The 19,273-nt window shown below is 38.5% G+C and overlaps 1 protein-coding gene across 1 annotated transcript in view; it reads left to right on the top strand.

Annotated features, from left to right (window-relative positions):
• Window positions 1-19,273, top strand: part of GABBR2 (gamma-aminobutyric acid type B receptor subunit 2) — a 492,274-nt gene that overhangs the window by 287,707 nt on the left and 185,294 nt on the right. The gene's annotated exons all lie outside the window — the stretch shown is intronic.

The raw sequence follows: 19,273 nt of genomic DNA, 5'->3' as shown, positions 1-19,273 counted from the left end.
TGCTTGGAAGATGCAGCAAAGTACTTAGAAAGTTTTGTTACCTGTTTAAAATACTGTGTTTTGAACCCTGAGTGCTCTGAGGTATTCCCAGATATTTCCAAGAATTTTTAAAGAAGAAAATCCACGTACTTATAGAAACTACTGATCTATAACAGCTGTTGGAAAAACTCTACTGGTCAGCTAAGCATCCACTTCTTAATACGGTTGTTTCTGAAAACCGAATCTGAAGAGGAATTTGGAGAGGATTTTTGCTGTTAAGCTCTTTCAAGTTAGTGTTTGTGCTCTCTGAAGACTCACTTTTGACATTCTGCAACTGCTTGCTAAAAGTTGCTTCAGGAGTCAGTCCCTCAGCGTGCAGAGGACACAAACTGCTGACCCCATCCCTTGGAGGCAACACACTCCACGGTGCGACTCGCCAAGCCTGCTGCAACCTCTCCGCCTGAGCTGCTCCTGCAGGGAATGGTCGCAGCAGCAGAGACCACAAATGCAGCCGTGGGGATTTGTCAAGGGTCATTTGCAGCCGGGACGAGGTGCTTGCTTGGGAGAGTTTTCTGCAGAAATGGTGATTCATAGAAGACATGTTATAGTTGTTTCTACAGTTTATAGAATGCAATTCATGTTTTTGTTCCTAGGCTGAGATAAAACCGGAGATGATTGCATTTGGATGGTCTCATGAGAGTAGTAGTGAGAAAGCTGGCAAATCCTTTTCAGACAATGCACGAGAAAGAAGCTTGCACTCCCTTTGTCTTCAGGAGATCACTTTAAACATAATCCTGCTGACCAAGTTACAAAGGCTCATCCTTTAGGCAGAAATTGTCTGCTGTATGGGCATTATTATTAATGAACAGCAATGCACTTGAGGGGATCTGTTACTCATTCTAATTTACTGAAGCAATCTTTGGGATTGCTCTTGCCTTCACAACTATAACTGATGCTATTGACTCATGTTCCCTGAAGCATTTCTGCCCAGTAAAACTTTGCAGACGTCATCTCATGATAATATAATTTAGAAATTCTTGCTCAACACTAATGATAAATATTGATTGCTTCCTCTTCTTCCTCCCCCCTCTCCCCCCCCACCATTTTTTCATAGTAGCAGTGTTTACAGCCACATGAAAGAATCATGAGAAAATATTGTAAGGGGATTTTACAAGAGGTGTTTATTCCTCAGAAATCTAAAGGAGCCTTTATCCATTATGCCTAAGGCAGCTGTATGTACCCTTCCAGAGCATCTGAGCCGGGAGGAAGTTTGGCACATTCCCTCTGCGCATTAAGGATGTGGTTGGGGATCATGGGGAGGTGCAACATGTATCTTCTGAACTAATTTGGAGGAGCAATAGAAGTCCAGGATAGCTGATTTTATATCAATTTTTATTTCCAACCATTCAAACTGAATTTCTTTATGTTTTCAGTTTCACATCAGGTGCTATTTAACACCAATGGTTTTACCATCAGTTGAAGTACTGTTTGGTCAATAAGAACATAGGAGACAGCCTCCCATTTTATAATTCCTTGCAATTACAAAATTACTATTTCAGAATGGATTCAGGCACATACTCGGGATTTTGATCATCAACCAAAGGTTTCCAATTAACCTAAAAATAACCCAGGCATCCTATGGAGAAATGCAGGAGAAGGGCTGGATTATCTCTCATGCAAACAATAGTCTGTCAACACATCTGAAGCCTGGTCTTAAGTTTTGTTTAGTTTCTCACTAATTTTGGAAATGAAAGAATGTACAAAAATGTGTGAGAAATTGAAATAAGGAACAGTATAACAACATAGGTGTAAGTAATCTATCTTTTTTTTAACTACAAATTATATTCTAACTAGTAACATTTTTTTTAATGTTCTTCTTTCATTGGTATTGTTTTTGTACAAGGCTTTTATGTTCAATATTTGTGATATAATTGTAGAAATTATTAATTGGTTCAAAAGAATTCTTTATTGGTTAGGAAGCTTTCTGAAACATTCAGATTAACTTTTAATAAATCTTGGTCTATTGGGGAAGTTCCTAATAATGGAAAGAAGTTAATTAAGTCCAGTACTTAAAATGGTAAAATGTATTAGTAGCTTATTATCCAAATATAATAATTGGGAATCATCAGTTTTAGTGTCCTATACCTCAGGAGTCATTTCTTCATCTACACTGGTTTAAGGTTTTGTTAACAATTTGAATGAAAATGCACAAGGAATTATCACAAATAATTCAATGCAGAAAAATAAAACAGGTAAATAGGTAATCATATATCAGAAGTAGGATTCCTTGGCCAAAAACCCTGTTCCTCCTTTGCCAGGGTAGAAAATCAGCTGAGTACACTCAGGAGCTTCATATCCTGTTCTTTGCTGGAAACTTTTGTGTTAATGAGACTATCTGCAAACATTTTGGCTATGGAAAAAACAGACAGCCATGTCTGCCAGAGGCAAGGGAAAACCAGCCTGTGAGGGCTCAGAGGGTAACTGCAGTATGCCTGACACACTGTGATGAAATTTTGAATAGCTGGTTTAATTTTGAATCTAGATATAGTTTTTCCCAAACTGACACTAGTCATGTCTCTTTTTCAGCTTCTGTGCAGCCTGTTAGTTTTGCAAGTGGTCAAACAGATGGTGCCAGAGATAGCTGTGACCAAACTACTTACTGCTTTATAGATCATGAATACCACCCAGGAGTGATTTAGTATGCAGCAGAGGATACAAAGCACATGTAATAGCATTTTCTTCCCCTACCTTACTAGCAAATAAAGAGCAATCTGTCAGTCTAGCTTGAATATCCAAGTGATGTTTGAAGCTGGCATCCTTCCGAATGAATGGCAATTTTTCCACGGGTGCAATTAAAGGACTATTCTCATTGTCAAACATGTAGTTGAAGTAGATGGCCAGAATCTTTTGGCTAGTGAGAGCTGAAAGAGGGTCCTGGCAACTGTTGTGTGCCTGTCGAGGAGCAGGGAGGGCAGCAACAAAACAGATTGTAGACTGCTGTGATACAGGAGGCTACAAGAACACATACATACCTGTCCTTCAAAGTGTTTCACTTTGGCAGATCTTTTCTGATTAATCTGACTGGAGCCTAAAAGGCACCTTGCTTTCAGTCATATTCCTATTTGTCAGGCATGAGAGAAAACCTAAGAAGAGACTTGTGTGCTGGAATAGGTTAAAAGGAAAATTAAAGCTGAATTGTAAACAATTACCATTGAAATGTGCATAAATCATGCCTCTTGTAGTTAGGAACAAAAGTCTGTGGTACTGTGTATTGAGAAAACTTGAAGAAAGTGGGTGGTCATCTGCTATGTCTTTCTGGGAAGAATTTAAGAGTTTCAACTCATTTAGCCAGGTAATATGATATGACATTTGTTAGTGCTGAAGGCTGATCTGGGTACCAAGCAAGACTGAGAGTGTGGCTTGTCAAGTGTAACACCATTGGTCTTCTTAGAAAAGCCTTACTGAATTTCTGCAGTAAAAGCCCGAGATATTCTTCTCCGAGTTTAATCAACAGAAATAGACAAACAAATGTTTACTCTACAGTCAAGAGCAAGGTACATGAGAATCCAGGATTGCTTTCCTGGAGCCTCAGTTCATCTGCTTAGTTCTGACTTGTTTGCTGTCCACAACTGCTTCAATGAAGGAGACATTAGCAATTCTCCAGAATCACCTACAGATACAATAGCTTGTTCTCCAGGGGCATCAATCCAACCCTGGAAAAGTTTCCTTCTAGTATTCTAAATACAATACAGCAGACTTTTAAATACTTCTGGTTCTTGCTTCCGTAAGGGTTCATATAAATAATGAGACTAATTGCCTTTGAATATTTTTTTATATTTAACATCTGTCCAGTATATACCCCACAGAACCAGTTTGTGGATTTTCTTTGTGTGATAATGTTGAAGGAATATAATTCAAGAAACTGAAAATATTTAGTGACAACTCTGAAAACTCAAATTTGAAATATCTCATGTCATATATCTGGAATCTGTGGTGTCAAATATCCAGAATCAATGGATCCATGTTTCTCTGCTTCTGCAGCATATTTACAAAGTGAGAGTAAAAGCTCCTTATAAATATTAAGTTTTTTCAGAGATTAAGGAGTACCTTTGAATAGCCGGATATGAACTTAGGGGAAAAGTAAATAAAGAAGTACAGAATTCTCTTGGCTGAGCAGAATTTGAATAGTGAACAATAAATAATCGCTAGTGTCACGTAATGAACTATAAAGATGTAAAACAAACTGCGTGCTGTTTATCCTGGGCAGCTGGATTCTTCTGGAAAAGATCACTCTATCATTAAAGACTACATTTTGCACACAAAAAAAAGGAATTAATTAAGGAGTCAGAAAGCTTACTTCTGACGGCACATCCTAACGGGAGTGCTTGACTGCAATCACAAAAATGTGTGTTTGGTAGACTTCTTGGCATACCATATCTGCTCCATTTTATCTGCCTATGAGTAGTGTAGTTAGATTGTAGCTGTTCATATCTTAGTGACCACTGGTTTTTTTAGCTTAGTGACCAATTCATCCTGTCGAATTAACTCTGTTCAACAGTACCCATGGTGGTTTGTAGCAATTTTCCAGCACACCACACACATGAACCCCACCCCTCACCCGCCCAGCCCCAAATCTGCTTTTTCAGCTCCAGAGCAGTTAGTGATGACTATGTGAAACCTTTAATAGGTCCCTCCCAATTGAAATCTCCCTAAATAATAGTTTTCTACATGTTATCAGATGTTTCAATACCAGTTCCTCCTCATAGTCTGAACCATGGTATACAAAAACCCACTGGTGCTATCTTGTCTTATAACTTGTCATTTAGAATGCTGATTCAACAAATATTTTAGGCATTGCATTTCAGTCACACTACCTCTGTGGAGTACCACCTCACTCTTTTGTTAGCAATGATGTTTTCTTAAGCAATTTGGGATGGTATCGTCTATATGAAACTACATGGTGTCCATAAAACTGATTTAGAGTCCCATTTCAATGAAAAGAATAGCCTCCTGATATGGAGAGATATACCAAGTAGAGTCCTGAAAGGGTGTGCCTTAAATCTGGAGTCACTGAATATTGTTATTACTGATTAAGAAGATGAACAAGAATGTGTAATTATCAAATGTACAATGGTCTCTGAGGGAGCCAGCAAGCACAAGGGGGACTAGACAAGGATTCAAAAAGATATTAACAAATTGAAGAAGTAATCAGGAAAAAACAGAATGCAGTTTATCTAGGTCAAATGCCTGGTGCTACATTGGGAATAAACTGCTGTACAAATACAAAATGAGGAACAATTCACCAGGCCATAGTTATACATAAAAGGAACTAGGGGTTACACTGGGACATGGGCTGAACATGAATAAGCAAAGTCATGAAGAGGTAAAAAAAGAAAAATTCTCTGCTGGGATGTATAAATAATAGTATCCTTTTAATCTACCCGGTGCCAAAAGGCTACAGCTAACTACTGTGTCCAGTGCTGATTTAAGGAAAAGGTGTAAAGATGACAGAAGATTAAAAACATACCTCATTATGAAAATCAAAGGATCTAGGCTGCTTAGAGAAGAGAAGATGGTTGAAATACATGATAATTGTCGCTAAAACATTTGCTTGTCCTGCCCTCATCGGCTGGCTGAGAAGTAAGGGATTTAAATAGTAGCAGTGGAGATTTGGGCCAAATATTAGGAAAAACTTTCTAATGAAAAGAGTATTTAAACTCTGGAAGGTGCATAAAATTGCTACCTCTGGAAGTTTTGAAGAACAAGTTAAACAGACCTGAAGTGGTGTAGAGGTATTCATTGTGCCTTGAGACAAACAGATGACTTCTATTACATCTTGAGATCTCTGCTAGGCCAGCTGTATTTAATCTTGAGCTATTGCTCCTCTGCAGTGTCTGTTATGTGACTCTGACACTCTATTTACAAGTGCTCATCCACTGTATGCTACTAATACCATTTGTTGTATTTCTTTGAATTGTTTCTAGTAAGAGACACAGGATAAGCATGAAACCCTAGACTGGTGGTTGGGTTATTTGTAAGAAGGAAACATAGATTTAGTTGCTCTTCCAACATTGGTTCTATATCTTGTTTTTTTCCTTTAAATCCAATGTATTATTTGAACGTAAGATGCTTAAGTAACTTTGGGGCTTGGATCCCTCATCCAAGTGAGGATCAGAACTACTAATAGGTTATAATGTCAGGCCCTCTCACCCTTTGTCTTCTGGTCTACCAGTCTTGATTTTTTTCCTATTTTGTACAAGATTTTAGCAGGACAAATACTGAAAGTCATTATCCAGATATATGTATAGCCTGGTCATAAATAGAAAGAGCTCTGTCCAGCTCAGTGTCTGCTTGGTAGTGGATACTGAGGGAAGGATATGGTGTATGCCAGTTATGGGTATCTGTATCAGAACATGCATATACAGAATTGTTTTTTTCTCTATTTTACACTCCGAGTTCCCAAAGGCAAGTGTTTTCATGACTTTTTGAGCTGGAGGGTGTGTTTGGACCATCAGGTTTAACATTTGCATGTGGATTTATCCTCTATCAATTTGTCATATCTTTCATGAATCTATTTATACTTTTGGCCTTCAACACATCCAGTGGCAATGAGTTTCACGAAATAATTATGTATGTAACGATCAAAGCCCTTCCATCTGTTTGTTTGTTTGTTTTAAACCAGCTATCTCACAATTTCAGTGGGCATACCCTGCTTCTTGTAATGTGAGAAGCAATGAATAATTGTGTCTTATTCACTTTCTTCATATCATTCATGTTTTACAGATCTTTCTTATCAATGACTCTCTTTTAGAAATGTGAGTCCTTGTCATCCGTTTAGTTTTTTCATCATGTAAAAGCTGCTCTATAAGTCTAATAATCCCCTACCTCCTCTGATACTCTTATTCCCTTTTTGTGAGAGCTTAATGAGAGCCACATATACCACTGAAACACCCACCTCCATACCTCACACTGCTGAATGACCTTTCTGTGTTATTTTAACTGCTTTCCCAATATTCTGCTCTACCACATTCACTCTGTCTTTGCCTCTTTGGTCACCAGTGAGCACAGCACTGATGTTTTCAACAAACCAGCCACAGTCAGTCCAAGGCCTCATCCTGGGTGCTATTAATTAATTAGTACCAACCACTATGTATGCATACTTGATATTATTTTTCTCTTGTATGTTACTCTGTACCTTACTAGCACTGAACGTCACCTGTCATTTTATTATCAGTATCTCAGGCACCTTTATAGCAGTCCTCTGTCAGATGAAAACATAAACGAGATTATATTTTTATATAGGTTTATAGCTGTTTTACCCTTTTATTGTCAGATTATTTTGGACACATTTCTGGTTCAATTTCTCTTTTTGTTCCATACCTACTAGCAGCAGTGTTTTACCCTGAGCCAGTTATTCCTCTTGTAACCACTTCTATTGGTATTATTTACTAGTAGTTGGTTTTTTTGTTTGTTTGTTTTGTTTTTATAAATAAACATGGAATAATGTATTGAGATTCAGGTACTTAAGTTGTGCACGTATACTGTCAAACTGGAGAAAGGACAGATAAGAGCTACAGAAATTGTTTGGGGTCTTAGGGCATTACTTATAAAGAAAGATTAATGGGATTAAGTGTGTGAAGTTGCTAGAGTCGCCTCATTTGCAACAAGCCGTATTGTGTGGATATAAATTGCAAGGCCAGGGATGATGCACTGAAAGGGTACGCTGATAGTGCAGCTGCTGGTTGTCACGGCAGCTTATTTTGTTTTACCTGAGCTAGCTTTAAACCGGCCAACTGGGGTGCTGCTAGCAGTGTAGCACCAATAACACGGACCAGGCTGTAAGCTGGAAATCTGCCCAGGAGCAAAATAAGCATTTTGGTAGGTAACCTGTCCTTTGGGAGCACAGCTATGGGAGACCACAGCTTTGCAGCTATCAGCATTCAAGCCAGCTAGTTGAAGGCTAGCTGGGTAATTCTGTGCTACCCAAAGTTGCAGTAAGCATGACAGAGTCGTTGGGAAGAGTTGGATTCATTATTTTCCCCCAGGCATGAGAGGCAGGTACATGTGAGGAGCAGGGGAGACCTATTTATTGCTGTGTGTCTGTGCCTGTGTTTTATAGAGCAGTTTGTCCCTTGAGAGATGGTTTGGACTGTGCAAGTAATTATTACTGGGACAAGCACACACATTATAGAAATAGCTGTATTTTTTATAGGATTCCACTTCAGTTCATCTGGCATACTCTGAGGCACAAAATGTTTCATAGGAACTGATAAGTCTCTGTCACTATTTTGTGCAAAAATGTCTCAGGAGTTGTCTTAAATACCAAGGAAAAAGACTAAGTTTCAAAAGTAACAGCAAAGAAAAAAAGGTGGAAAGCAACGAAAAATAATTTTACAATAATTAATCTCTGCAAAGGTTTGAAGTATCCAGCTCCAGAAAATTAACAGAAATTAGTACCCCACTAAAGAAATGATGTCTGAGAAGGACCTGAAAGAATTGTCAGCTGTCTCCTTCAGAGCTCTCCTACTTTTACTGCAATTTAAAAAATACATATTTTTTTTTAAATTGGTATTCAGAATCCTACCTCTACTAGAGTTAACTCGTTCAGATGTTTCATTTCAGGTGATGTACAATGCTGTCCCACCTTTTCACCACCCAGTCCTCCCTGTCTTTTGAAGAGAGGCAGAGTCTCTCTCGAGGGCTGCGGAGCCGCCCTGACCTGCTGCTCTCTGCAGAGCTGTGTGCTGGCAAGTCTCTCCCCTTGGCATCTGCTTTTGAGGGGCTTTTTTTCTGGAAGGAGTTGTAATACGGTTTTTACAGGGGGGTAAAAAGAGCCAGAAGACTTACGAGAAATCCATCAGATTCTGGTATATATTATCGGAAAATATTTCATTTGATGTAATTAATAGAGAATGCAGTCTATTGCAATGACATCGTCCCTAACCTGTAGTTCAAATATTTCCCCAAGAGATACAAACTCATGAAACAGAACAACTTTATTCTTAATGAATGGAAAAGAAGAAAGTGAAGTTTATCTATGTCACTAAAAGGACATAGATTTATTACTTGACATTACAGCATTTGAACAGACAAAAACGGAATATTGTTTAGTAGTACACCATGCCAGTATGTAAAGGTTTGTGTAGTTGTAGGCTAGAGATACCGAGATAAGGTTATAATGCCTAACAGATCTCTAAGTCGATGGAATTTTATAACAAAGAATATCTGACAAAAATTTCCTTTATACAACTACTTCTGGGATGGTAGGCAATATTATCACAGTGTTATAAGAAAACAAAGATGACAGGCAGAGCTATCATAGATAAGGGAGATGAACAAGCAACACTTTTTAAAAAACAGTGAAGGTGGGTTTGTTCACTGTGTAGGTGACCAAAGGCAGTTGTGAATTGTGTGCTGCAGAATTCATACAGGCGTTGGTATGAAACCTTTGAGAGTACAGGAACAGTATTAATCCAGATATTAGCTCCTTATTAAGGGTACCAAAAGGCTAAATTGCTTTTCAAATTTACTAGTCCTCCTTTTTGCATCCTAATCATATTTTGTTTTGTTCTGTCATTACAAGTGCTAATTTAATTTCAAGTCATAGCTGATCATGCAGTCATTGTACTGGCACCTTGTTCTCTAAGCTGACATTTTAGTTTCTGTAAAAACAATCTGTTGCGATACATCATCATTGGAATCTAGTTCAGAAATTTAAAAATTCTGATTCTGTAAACATGGTAATAGAAAATGAGCCCATGTAATTAATAGATTTAGGAGGAGAAAAACTTTTGAATTTTGCTTCTAAATGTCTGACCTTAAGTAACGCTCTACAACAGCACAGGTGTCATTTTCTGGCTTGAATCACATTATTTAAAATAACTATATTAAATTTGTTATACTTCTGTGATAAGCATAGCTGTTTATTTTCAGTGAATCTTGCTGACTTGCTTGAACAGGAGTTTATCACCCTCCCTTTCAAAAGAAACAAAGTGAAGATGCCAGTTCAGGAAATAGTAACTTTCCATTTCTTTATTCCCAGTGGTAGTATAGACCCTTTGTAGTCACATGAGCTGACTGAGAGCAAGCTCATTTTTCAGAGTTCTCTCTTGCAGACTCTGGGAGTAAAAAAAAAGCCAGATATTTAGGACTTAGGCAAAACATCTTTAAAAAGTTTACTATGAACTCTAACGTCCCCTTGCCCCTGGAACAAAAGGACTGAGTCATACTTTTCTTACTCTTGAGTTATTGGTTCAAAAATTGAAACCAAAGGGAGAACATGAGTGCGAACTGTTGAGAAAAATGTCTGCTTACAATTCCATCCATCTTGGTATTTGTTATCTTCAACTGGAGTGCATGTATAATTTTTTCCTTAAATGATTATGGAGGACAAAGGATGAATTCTTCATAAGTAAATTATTTCATTAGATTGATTTAGTACATCTACCTGTAAAGAAGTGATTTCACCACAGATGATTTAGCAGTCATTTAGTTCAAACTACTGCCAGAATGAAAAATGCATTGAATTAATACTATACGTGTAAGAAACAGGGTCAGGCAGAGGAATCGGGAACTGTCATTTGTACATAAAACTAAGTGCTATTTATATGATCCCTAACTACTGACACAAAGCTGTTTGATACCTCGCTGTGTTCTCACTATATTCCTCCCCACTTTTTTTAACCTCTATGCCATGGACACATTTTTCCTCCTTGAGCTGCTTTCTGCATATCCAATTCAGAGCTATCCAGGCCATGCTTGCCCTTGACAGACTGTACAGTCTTTGCTGGTTAATCCCTTGTGGGGGAGCATATATGTATAATAATCAATTTCCTTTTATTTTACCAGATTTGAGACTTGCCTGGTCTTACTAGGTGGGCTCAGAAGCCCCACTTGACATGGGAAGCACTGACACAGCCTCCCTGTCAGTGGCTGGGCCACTGCAAATCGTCTTGGGGCTACTGATAAGGGCTAGTTTGAAGGAGGAGGAAAAGAGCAATGCCTCACTGAAAGGGTATCACCTAGACTCCTCCTGCATAGCTGCACACCAGCATTTGCACGGAGCAAGCTGGATAGCTTTTCCCTGGGAAACATATTCCCATCTATTATAAAGCCATGGTGGATCCTTGCCTCAATTAAAAGTATGCTACAGGTCCCAAATTAGTAATATAGATTCCCTGTTCTGGCCATTTTAAAAGGTCAGGTTATTTATAGGCCTGGTGAGGCAAATAGCTCCACATTCTGCCCTGAACAGTGTTAAAATGGAAAGCTGACTACGTCAGGGAAAGCAGATTCCTGTGCTCCTCAACCTGCATATTGGAAAGAACAGGGTGTCTAACATATACAGAGACTCAAATCCTTGAGCGATCAGTTTTACTCTTTTACAAGACTGCTTGTACCACATAGGTTATAGGATGGAGCCACAGAGAGTTCAGTGGATTGCAGGGATGTTGCACGTTCATAAAAGCTGGCAACTCCAGCAGGGTTTTGAATATGAAGCATGTGCTTCTTGCATTTAGGAGAGAAAATAAGGAGAGGCTCCCTGCGTAGAGCAAGGGGAACTAAGCCTTCCTCTCATTCTGGCCCTTCAAAAGGTCAGTGCAGAAAGTGTTATAACACAAAGTGATTTTAACCTGACTTTGCTAATGTGACATTTGGAGCATGGTTGTGGCAGTCTGATGTGACAGCAGGTGAACATGGTGGTGTGTTAGTTATGGCAGAGGGCCTGATAAAAAGGAGGAGGTTGTTCACGTATTTAGTCTGTGCTTCCCCTCTCAAAAGGGAAAGACTATGAAAAGCCCCTGAAGTGTGAGTCACAAAGGTCAGTAAATACATGAAGGGCTTGTTGAATTCAGAGAAGAGAGCAAAATTTTTGAAAATCATTCATGAATTTTCACACTCAGAAAATGTTAAGTTGGATTTAAGGTTGCAGTTGTATATGGAAGCTATAGATCATCAAAAGCTTTTTAACTGCTCATATCCAGGTTTGATAAATTCAGCTGACAATCTAAGTGATAACCTGCAGCCAAATGCTAGATTATTGCCTGTGTGTTACAGGTTCATTTTTCAGCACTGTAGGCCTATTTTAATCACTGAAAGCCTCCCAAGACTCAGGCAGCTTTAGGCCAGCTGATGATGTACTGCGATAGCTAAAATCAGTGGTGCACATAACTCAAACTGTGGGCTGGCTCTGGAATTAGTGGGGTTTACAGAAGCATGAGTTCTGTGAAGGACTCTGTGCTCACAAGTCATAAATATGTATACATGTGCCCTATGGATATAGAGTGCCCTACTGATGCCATGGACCAGTGGGTAAGTAGAATATTCCATCCCTCCTCTGGGCTTGAGTTGGACTTATGCTTCTGTTTCGCTTATTGATTCATATTTCAGTAATTTTTTTTAACCAAAGTTCAATTTTATTTTGTTTTTTAGCCCTCTATGATCTATCTACATGTATAGAAGAAGCTGACTAAATGTAAGAAATATAAAAGATAAAATGTTAGGGGGAAAGAAAGCTGAGTCATAAGACTTATATTTCTAAATCACTCAGGCATTTTGAAAATACCACCCAAAATGGATTCTCCCCAAATGAAGCAACTCTGAAACCTAACTGTTTTGTAAGATGCAGTACTCAGATAAATGGTCTCCCTTGGCTTCGTAACAGAAGGCTTGAGCATATAAGCAGTTTTCCAAGCTTTTCTCCCCTTAGACATTTGTTGTGATTGACAAAGGAGATCTTGCCAGAATAATGATAATGTTTTCTTGCTCTTTTACTGAATTAAAAAAGAAAAACAGTCTAGGTAGGAGCATTGCAAAGTTCCTCAGCTCTGCCTTGTGGAATTTTGTGTTGAGACTTTCTCAGCATGAGATCCTAAAAGGAATAAAAGTTTATCTTAAATGATCTATCAGGTTCAATTTATTTGTGGCAATTGGCCTGGGGCTCTCCCATTTAGCAAAACCTTGGCTGCTCTTGCATGGGCAGAGAAGTTGGAAGAAAGGGCTCTTATTGCTGCCTACAGATGCACCCATACAAAGCAATTCAGCTAGCATCCCTGGCAGGACTTCGTATCCCATAGGGCCATGAACAGATGGGCTGGAAGAATAACTTTGAGCCTTCACAATCTGCATACGTACCTCCTTGTGCTGGGCAGCAGATACTAGCAGAAATGCACGCTGGCCCTTTCATGACAGATTTGAGGAATTATGTGCAGCCTCCATCCCTCAAACAGTGCTGCCGTAGCCAGGCATGGGCACCAGGGGGAAGGTGCACTCATCCTAGGGGCTGCTGCCAACTATGAACTCTTGGCATGCATTAAAATTATGCTTGTTTGAACCCCAGAATTTGCAGTGCTTTTCCTGAACTCCAGATAACTACAAGCTGCGGATGCAAAGGGTGGTGAGAGAAGAGATGATTTCTAGGCCCTAGCAGTATCTGTTGCTTTGTGCTTTCACCAGCTCACTAATATATAGACTAAAAGAAAAGGTGTAAAAGTGGCTTGGCAGTGTCCTTCATCACAATATAATTGATTTCATGACTGTCTGTAATTTACACTCATTCAAGCAGTATTCATTCCAGGTGGCATTTATATTCTCATCATTTTTGATAAATTTAGGGTGAAATATTATGAAATGCTTTATTTAAGACTAGGTATATTCCATTTGCTTGCTTTCCTTTCATCTTCTTGGCTTTGCAACTATTATTAAAAACAAGCAAAAAAGGGGGAGACAGCAGTAAGGGAGTGAAATGTGACATTAGCATGCCATAATCCAAGCACTCGAAAGTCAGCAATTACAGGATCAAAGGTAAAAGCTCACAAGTATTTTTTTCCTTCTATTCTTAAGTATAAAATGACTAATGCTGAAAATCTCTAGCAATTGAAAAGTTACAAGCAGCTGAGGTAAGCTCATTCAAAGTCTAGATAAAGAAACTGGAATACTCTATGCTGACAGACCCAATTTTAACTAGGTGAAAGATTAGGTCATAGAGTGGCTTTTAGTCTACACCATACTCATCAAAGTTTGTACGGATGAATCCCACCAAATCTTCTAACTAATAAACAGTGTAGTGGCTATGAAAGGGAGGAATTAACTACAGCAATAATAATGAACTAAATCAAGCACTGTTCAGTTGCCTGTTCTGTAGGTTTGAAATCTGCAGTCACTTCTCATATAATAAAGTTTAAATAACCAAGTTCAGACACTTATTATTTAATGGCTTTAGATCTCACAAAAATACTTCGGTGCTGCTGAAGAGTAAATCAAACAAAATTAAATCTGTAAATTTGAGAACTCAGCATCCTTGCTGAGAAAGCCCAAACTATATTTTTTAGTAATGCTAATTAAGATTAAATTAAGATTAAATTCATTTTAGATTCCCCCCCAGCACAGTAATTTGGAGAACGAAGCAAATCCGAAGACTAGTTCTTCAGAGCAGGACTGGTATGGATATCACCCTGAATGACTTATTCTAGCAGGACAAGGGAAAAAAGGAGGCTTTAACATCCTACCTTATACTGCTTGGGTGCATAAAGTTTTCTTGTACATGCAAATCATGGTAAACTCCAAACAGTTACACCATCCATAAACCAGGAAGCTTTCAACGAGATTGTTAATGCCAGGCTCTGTTGCACTTCTTACCTTCTCCATGGTGAACTCTACATGGGAAGATCCATCCACAGGTGAAAAGGACTTTTGTTAAGGTCAGGCTTCAACCTTTAGACTGACTTTAAAGGTGGTTGGGAATAAGAATTTATTTCAAAATATTAAGCAAATTAGTTTTGTAATAGATAATGGTGTGAGAAATTATTTTGAATGTGTATTTATGATGCCAAAGCTTGGCTGTACCTGAACAGTGTAGTTCGGTTAGGGACTCAACAGCCTGTGAAACGGTGAGACTTTCCTGAGTATAGTAGCTTATGTGTCTTCAGCAGAAGGCTGTCTTGTCTGAGCAGTCTTGTGGGATGTATCATCTCAGGATGATGATTTCAGTGCCGGGATGAACTTTAAGAGCACAGAAATCATTAGTGTCATACCTGGGGTTTGGAGACTTTGTGGGCTCCCTGAAGCACCTCTCTGATTGCTTGTTGGCTTAGACTTGGTGGACAGCTGTGGCTGACTTTGTCCCCTTGTGGTGCCTGCTGTCCAGTGCAGTAAGCTGGTTTGGTATCTAGTGGCCTGAGTACAGACAGAGCTAACTCCTGTGTCTCTCTCTTACCAAATTTGTTATCAACACAGAATGCTTTGACGATCACAGCTCTGCAGAAAAAAAAAAAAAAAAAAAAAAAGCTGTGTTTGACTATAAATGTATAATTTTAAATCTTTCTTTTCTGCAATATTATTTTTCTTTGTTAAATATTTGTTAAAATTTACTAAATTTTGCTAAATGTAGTAATCCTGTTTACTACCTGGGAAAGAGATCTAAATATTTAAAAAGTTATGTTTTACACTTTTTGGTTTTGCTTGGCAATCAAATAAATTTGCAAGATTAATTTATTTTTAGTAAGAAAATAAAAAAAATTATCATTTATACAGTAATGAGTACTACAAGTTGATTTCATTAATTCACGATTTATTTCCACCAAAACCAAAATACTGAGAAAAATTGTAACTTGATTTGGAGATAGTCCTTTTAAAACTGGCTTTAAAACTCTTTCTTTTATTTGTGATTGCTATAAAAGCTATAGTAATATAATTTTAGAAAAATATCATCTGAGCTGGCATGTTCTTAGCAAAAATTAGTTATGATAATTCTGTACAACTTGATCTTCAAGAGGCTTGTTTTCTTTCCGATACAGAACTAAATTAGTCACACATAGATTCCTCTAAGAAAATGTCTCATGCAAGAAACAGAGAAATTCAAGATTCTTCAAATGGATTTTTCACCAAATTATGTGTATAGTGCTCTCTTGATTATTAAATTACACTCTGTGCTAGGTCAAGGTATAGAATAAATGATTATAATTTGTTTTAAGTGAATGGGAATTAGATAATTAAGAAGCATATTATTGGGTTTCAGATAGCAGGTAATTTTGTGTTTAAGCTCAATGAAAGGTTTGGATGGGGTGTAAAGAAGGAAGCTTTTATGAAGAAAATAGGAGCAGGAAATTGGACCACTTCAAAACAGACTTACTCAATTTCTCTTACTAAAATCAGTGGGCAGATTTTCACAAAAACAGTTTTAACTATTGAAGGTAACAGACAATGTACAAGCTAGATCATAAGATGGATTTAGTTTTTGCTTTCACTTGAACGCAGTTATCTTTCAGCAGTATAGGTTTTACAGTATTTCCTGTAAAAACCTTGTAAGATATGGAAAGCCCCACTGAAGGAAATAGAAACAGTACGTCTGAGAACGTCATGCCCCAGGTTAAAAAAATCATAATGATTTTATACATTATCAAAAATGCAGTATCAGTTTATGTTTTCTGTCTGTTCATTACTTCATTTTTATAGGTAAAATCAGGAAACTCAATAGGACAGGTTTATAAACAAAAATCACCAACTGAGTAGGTACACTGTTCTGATTGGTGAATTGCTGCTTTTGAACTAGACCTGGTTTACTGAGACCTGTAACTCTTCAGACCTTTTCTGGAAAACTTCAAAATGGTAATGATATGCCCAAAACAGTTGATTAGTTTCGAGGAAATTAGACTCTCCAGATATGAGAAGATTAAGGACTTAATGATAGGTAAAGAGGCTTGTAAATAATATTTCTTTTGAGGATGTACAAGGATTATGGATCTACATGGCTGTTTCTCAGGGCTCTGGTCTCTCCAAGACTAGCTGCTATAACTTTGGTAATGAAGCATGGTGAGGTGGTGTCCTTGTCCTCCCACCATCTCTCTGCACCTCCCACCACTTGTGCCTTCTGGTCACTGGGCTCAGCACGGTTGCCCTACCTGACCACCGAGCTGTGTGTGTTAGCCTGCTCTCTGGTCTCTCTCCTCTGGTCTCTCTCTGGTCTCGCTGTCAATCCTGCTGGTCTTGCAAAATATTTTTTCAGCCCTATAAACCTGCTGAAATTTAAAAACAAACCATGAAAAACGATGAAATTTTGGCACAGGTCAAGTTTTTTGTTGGCTTTATTAGGGACAGTTCAGGTATATTGCCATATAAACAGGATATTTTTGGTATATTGGAGGGGGGGTGTCACAGCCATGAAGAGATTCAGTATTTTGAGGGTAGGAGCATGAACTGGAAAGGACTGTGTTGTTAATGGCTAGTCCAGAAAAGTCCATAAAATTTTCATGGTAGCTCCACCGTCCCTCCCACATACACGCACAAGAAATACCAGAAAACCCATGATGTGCTATCTTTGAATAAAACAGCAGCTTCAAAATCTGCCAGAATGACTGGGGGCACGCTACACAGGAAAGAAATAACCCAAGTGATGCAGCAGGTTGAGAGGGTCTCAATACCGGTTGCAGAAGTGAGAATCACTTTCACCCTGGTTGCATGAATTGCAACACTGTTAATCCTCTACAGCTCAGGTACGAAAAGCATCTGCAGAAACAGTCTATCTCCTGGAATAGGCTATGGAAGTTATAGAATATTTTCCATTTAGGTAAGAAACTTTCATTTCTAGGAATATACCTGCTGCTGTGTGCCAGAAATTATTCAGCAGAGCAAGGCAAAGCAAGCTACAGTTCAGTGTAGGTGCTGTACATGGGAAACAGGGGCGCTGCCAAACAGCGGTGCTCTCCTGTGAATGGCGTGATTGAAAAGGAGCCAGCGACTCCTCTTGCAGCAAGGCCAGAGCAGAGGAGGATGCCACACGAGCACTGTTCTGTTCAGCAGCTGTGTTCTCCCCCATGTTTACACATGCTACTGACGCAATGAGGAGTAACGTGGTCTAGTTGAGTGAAAAAGTGATTTAAGCAGGGTGGGCTTTTGGCACCCTGTCTTAGCATGTGTTGTGGCATGCAACATGTGCCATTAATCCTGGCCCCTTTGTTGTCCCTTCTCTTTCCTGGTCCTGGTCCTACCAGCACCAGGACCGGGATATCTCCGTTCCTCCGAGAAAGTCAGGAGGTGCTAGATGCTGAGACAGCAACACTGTTGAGGTAAGGAGGGCATCAGGAATAAGGAAAGGCCTGTAGCTGGAATTTGGGGGCACCAGGTTTCCAGATATGCAAGTGGGGATCCAGGCACTGGTCTCACACAGGAAGTGTGATTGCTTCTCTAGGTTATGTTTCATATGTTTCTGGCTGCTGTGTGTTCATGAGTTTTGACCTTTATTGTCTTATACCCCATTGTTCTTGCTTAAATCAAAGTTACTTAAATCTAGAAACAAGAGATTTGTGCTAGATTTTTCTGTACCTACCCAAAGCACAGGAAAGCGAGACCACATTTTTATATCTTATACTGAAAAGCAGTAGTAAGAGCATTTGACTTGCATTGCTAGCTCCCACTAATCTGTAAAAGCTATTGCAGAAGAAGCAATTGTGTACAAGAAGGTGAAGAGACAAAAACTGTACATGAGTTTAAGTAGTCTTTTTCTAATATAGTTTTGTACTGAGGTTCTTAAAATTTGAGGGGTTAAAGATTTATGGTCAAATAGGTGAAGTACTTGCTTTTCATAATTCTGCTAACTATATAAAACACATGGCATAGATTATGATTCTGCTCCATTCAATCTTTTTCTTTTCTTCCTGAAACATTCTATAATTTAAATTTCCATTGAATGCTGTAACTAGCGAGGGATTGGTAGCAATTGCTTAGGTACATATGCACTGAGATACATACTTACTTACTTCATGTAAGTTTTAAATCCCCTTCGCACAGTTTAATCACTGTGGTTTTGACTTTCAAACTTGTCACAATTAAAGTTCATGGGACAATTGACTTTTGTAGATAGCTTATAGAAATGCTTTGCTAACAGTTTCAGGGGAAAGCTTCTTGAAATATTTTTTTCTTGAAACTGTTTTTGGCGTTTCCTGCTTCCAGAATTCCTCTTGCTTTCATACTCCAAACAAACCTCAGCTTTCTTTACTCATCATGCATCTACAATTTTAACATTATCCCAGGCAAAAGGCAACACATTATGCTAGAACAGGGAAACAAATAACCCTCACATTTGAAACACTAGAATTTTTCAAGTTTTGATTCTAGTTGTAATGAAAAACTCACGACATTAGTTTTGTACAGCAGTTTTCCAGAGTTTTGTGCATCTACAGAAGTTATTTAATCTAGTCTTTTATGCCCAGCCAATTGTAAAATCCCTACTGTTCTTCATTGTCATACTGCAATACAGTAATATATGAGAAAAAATACATACTTCTGCTTTTCTAGTTTT

The sequence above is a fragment of the Gymnogyps californianus genome, chromosome 2 (assembly GCF_018139145.2).
Source record: "Gymnogyps californianus isolate 813 chromosome 2, ASM1813914v2, whole genome shotgun sequence".
Taxonomy (NCBI): domain Eukaryota; kingdom Metazoa; phylum Chordata; class Aves; order Accipitriformes; family Cathartidae; genus Gymnogyps; species Gymnogyps californianus.
Note: the sequence above shows the minus strand (reverse complement) of the source record. Positions and strands in the feature narration are given on the sequence as shown.